Below are 4,581 nucleotides of genomic sequence, written 5' to 3' on the forward strand. Positions count from 1 at the left end.
TTCGGATGGGTTCACAGTGTATTGTGATGCCTCCAGAGTGGGCCTTGGTTGTGTTCTTATGCAAAATGGAAAAGTTATTGCTTATGCTTCTAGGCAGTTAAAGAATCATGAAAAGAACTACCCCACACACGACTTGGAGCTTGCAGCAATGGTGTTTGCATTAAAATTATGGCAACACTACCTTTATGGTGAGCATTCTGAAGTGTTTACAGATCACAAAAGCCTCCAGTACATTTTCAAGCAAAAAGAACTAAATTTGAGGCAGAGAAGGTGGCTTGAGCTATTGAAAGATTATGACATCAATATCCTTTATCACCCGGGCAAAGCTAATGTGGTAGCAGATGCACTTAGTAGGAAGTCAATGGGTGTCTTGGCCGATCTTGCAGTACAAAGACGATCTTTGGGTCGAGAAATTCAAAAACTAGCAAATGATAGAATTAGATTGGATGAGACCGAAGAAGGAGATATAACTGCTTATGCCTTAGCACAATCCTCCCTTGTTGCACATGTTAAGGCTAAGCAAGACGAAGATCCGTACTTAGTGAAATTAAAAGAAGGAGTCAGAAGCAAAGAAATCACTGCTTTCACTTTAGGAAGTGACGGAGTTTTGAAGTTGAATGATCGGTTATGTGTGCCTGATGTAGATGGTCTTAGGAAGGCCATAATGGAGGAAGCTCATAGTTCGAGGTAATCTATCCACCCAGGTGCTACCAAAATGTATCTAGATTTGAAAGATTTGTATTGGTGGAAAGCCATGAAGAAACAAGTAGCAGATCACGTGGTTAAATGTTTAAATTGCCAGCAAGTCAAAGCCGAGCATCAGAGGCCTGGTGGCCTGGCTCAAGACATAGAGATACCACAGTGGAAGTGGGATATGATTAATATGGATTTCGTAGTAGGTCTACCTCGCACATACCGTAAACATGATTCAATTTGGGTTATTGTAGATCGACTGACAAAGTCCGCGCATTTTCTACCAGTAAAGACGATAGACTCCGCAGAGCAGTATGCGCAATTGTACATCAAAGACATAGTCCGACTGCATGGTACTCCAGTTTCAATCATATCTGACAGAGGCCCTCAGTTCACGGCGCATTTTTGGCAGGCATTTCAGAAAAGATTAGGTACCATGGTCAATTTAAGCACCGCTTTTCATCCACAGACCGATGGCCAGGCAGAAAGGACCATTCAGACTCTCGAAGATATGCTGCGTGCGTGTGTTATAGATTTTGGAGGTAATTGGGATGATCACTTGCCACTTATAGAATTTGCTTACAATAACAGCTATCAGGCCAGCATTGGTATGGCTCCCTATGAGGCGTTGTATGGGCGGAGATGTAGGTCTCCAGTGGGTTGGTTTGAACCAGCAGAGGTGCCGTTGATTGGTCTAGAGTTTGTTTGTGAGGCCTTGAAAAAAGTTCAGCTAATTAGAGAAAGACTTAAAGCGGCTCAGAGTCGTCAAAAATCTTATTCTGACAAGAGGCATCATGATTTAGAGTTCATGGTTGGTGATAAGGTGTTTTTGAAAGTTTCACCGATGAAAGGAGTTATGAGGTTTGTTAAGAAAGGGAAACTTAGCCCTAGATTTATCGGACCTTATGAAATTCTAGAAAAGAAAAGAAATGTGGCTTATAAGCTAGCGCTACCCGTTGAGTTGTCCTCTGTTCATCCTATCTTTCATGTGTCTATGCTTAGAAAGTACATTCATGATTAGTCGCATATAATACCTGCTGATACTATAGAAATTAAAGAAGGCTTGACTTATGAAGAGGTACCTATAGAAATTCTCGATAGGCAAGTAAGAAAGTTGAGAACAAAAGATTTAGCATCGGTAAAAGTTTGTGGAGTAATCATGATTCAAAAGAGGCTACATGGGAGGTCGAGAAAGATATGAGAAAGAAATATCCATATTTATTTGAGGAAAAAGGTATGTGAACCTAAGTTCGGTTTTACATTTATATTCCATTTATTAATTACAAGTTAGCAAGTGTTTATGTCCTTCCTAGATTATATTTAGTTGTCTTAGTGAATTAGTTTATGTCAGAGTATATTTAATTCATTAAAGTGATTTACTTTTGCTAAAGTGTTGTGCTTTAGATTCTTGTTAGTTATTGTGGTACCTCCTTGCCGGAGTATGAGTAATTAATTTTTGAGCTGTGTATGGTGCCTATGAATGGCCTAATATAGTATATTTGGTTGTTGTTGGTGTAGTTGAGGTATTTGTGACAGGGATACTTTTGGATAGTCCAATTTACAAGGGAAACTCTGCTGAATTTTTTGAAAATTTAGGGAGTTGCCAAAATTTTGAGCCCCTTGGAAAAGTGAGTAGTGCTAAGAAAACTTAAGAGGTTCAAGGACTTACGGAATAATTGTTAGCTTAAGAAAAAGGCCCTAGTAACATTCGAGGATGAATGTTTTTAAGGAGGGAAGATTGTAACACTCCTCAAATTTATAAAAAGTTTCAAGACACCCTAGATATAGAATTTAATTTTTATAATCTTAAATTATACTTCTATTACATATTTAAATTCTTGTGATTGATTTTGAATTACTTTTCTATTTATAAATAATTGGACATACAATTAAGGAAAATATTAATATTTTTTTATATTATTAATCATTAAAAGTGAGTATCACAAAAAAAAGGGGAAACAAACTAAGCTTTTAAGAATTTGGGCTTAAAGCCCATATATCACTCCTCTGCCTCACGACCAAAACAAACCAAAGGCATAAAGCCTTGATGAAAGTCAAAACAAACACAAAAACTTAAGAAACAATTTTACAGGGGAAAGCACGCACACACGGAAGTAAGAAATAGAAGCAGCGAATAAGTCACGCACGCAGTCAACGGAAAACCTAGGGTTCTTTACAAATCACTTATTCTTGAACTCAGGTACATAAAATTCCCCATTGTCAATTATTCTAAAGTAGTAATAGGTAAGAATTGAATAGTTAATTCCCTTCTTCCTCTATATCATCAATAAATTTCATAATTAGGTGTAGTACTTTAAAATTGATTAAAATGCACTGGTTGTTGTAGAATCGATTGTTTGACGGGTATAAATTGGACTGGGGTCTACCTATTGGCTCAAGGAGTTTTGAGGTGAGTTGATATAACCCTTTACTAAAGTGGTTTAACTCACAAAAGCACGCATACAAGGTGTTTGATGAATTGCTTAAAAGAGTTTATCTTTATGTAATTAGAGCGAGTGAGTACCCATTAATTTAGAATTGTTCTAGCAAAAGTTTAGATGATCTATTATGCTATATGTGCTTAAATTTTCAGATTTTTGTGTTGTTCTTAATGCTATTTTCATGTTGAAAATTATGAAGAAGAAAGAATCTTTGGAAATATTTTTATATGCTTATTTCATTCTTATGACATGCTTTACATTTAAGGACACCAATATGAGCATGTACCTAATGTTCTATAAAGAAAAGATTTAGACTTGAAAAGTCACAAGAAGAAGTTTTAGAAAGAAAATATTTTTGGGGAGTATCCTTTATTCTGAGAAGGGGTCATCGTCCAGGCCGAGGGTCCTGACCAAGGCGTTGACTTCCTGAAACTACTTGTGCTAAAGTAGGGAGCATACAAGCCGAGGGTCTCGTTGCTGAGAATTTACTTAGCTATGCTAAGGTATGATACATGAGCGCTGAGAACCATGAAGCGAGTGGCACCTCGTGGATTGGGCCTATTCGATCAGGTTGGGATCGAACCCGTGCCGATCATACGGTGACTGAGACAAAATTAAGTCAGGATAGTTGGAACTCCCAAAGTATAAAGTGAAGTATTTTTTTTAAAGAAAGAAAAAAAAGAATTTCTTTTAGAATATTCATGAATTGCTATTATGCAATTATTTTAGAATTATTCTTATAAGCTTTATGTTTTACATGCATTTAGAACCTTTGCTCGTAATGTATGTTATTAAAGTTTCTCCCCCTGTTGTTGAGACTCACTGAGTATAGTGGATGGTACTGACGTTCTCTTTTGGGAACCTACGTTGGTCTGCAGTACAACGTAGGAACCGGATTTGCAGGCGAGCAGGCTACGAGTTAGGACTTCCTTCCCTTCCAGTGATATTGGTGAGCTCCGCTTTTGTTCGTGGAGTATTCTTAGAGTCATTTTCATTTAGCTATTTCTTTGTTTATTTAGAGAATTGGCCAGAAAATCTCATATCCTGAGCAGTGCGTCAGTTTATCAGTAGAGGCTTCATAGACATAGTCATTGGGTTGAGATTCATATGTTATTTTATAATAACTTAGCAGTAATTCAGTAGTTACTACGAATAAAGCTTTGGAGTTGATTTATTTAAATATCTGAATTAATCAAGAGTATTTGTTTAGAGTATTGCTTTGTTGCATATAAAGTTTGGAGTTATAATAGGGTTGATAAGCAGAGATGGTTTGCTCGGTCATGTTTAGTGATCGAGTTTCGGTCTCGGCTTGTTCAGAAAATGGGTCGTGACAAAGCGGGCCCGGGGTCGATTTTTTACTTTTTGGGAAGAACGATAAGAAATCTATAATTGAGCATTGGAATTAGATTATTTAGCGTTTATTGATGTTATTAAGTCAATTATATCT

At 37.0% G+C, this 4,581-nt stretch overlaps 1 long non-coding RNA gene across 1 annotated transcript; it reads left to right on the forward strand.

Moving 5' to 3' along the window:
• The first annotated feature begins 2,772 nt into the window (after window positions 1–2,772).
• Window positions 2,773–4,151, forward strand: LOC107772231 (uncharacterized). The gene is made up of 3 exons (XR_012709255.1): window positions 2,773–2,893; window positions 3,041–3,103; window positions 4,013–4,151. It is a non-coding gene; the product is annotated as an uncharacterized LOC107772231 (long non-coding RNA).
• The last annotated feature ends 430 nt before the right edge of the window (window positions 4,152–4,581 follow it).

This window comes from Nicotiana tabacum, chromosome 5, assembly GCF_000715075.1.
Source record: "Nicotiana tabacum cultivar K326 chromosome 5, ASM71507v2, whole genome shotgun sequence".
NCBI classification, from domain to species: domain Eukaryota; kingdom Viridiplantae; phylum Streptophyta; class Magnoliopsida; order Solanales; family Solanaceae; genus Nicotiana; species Nicotiana tabacum.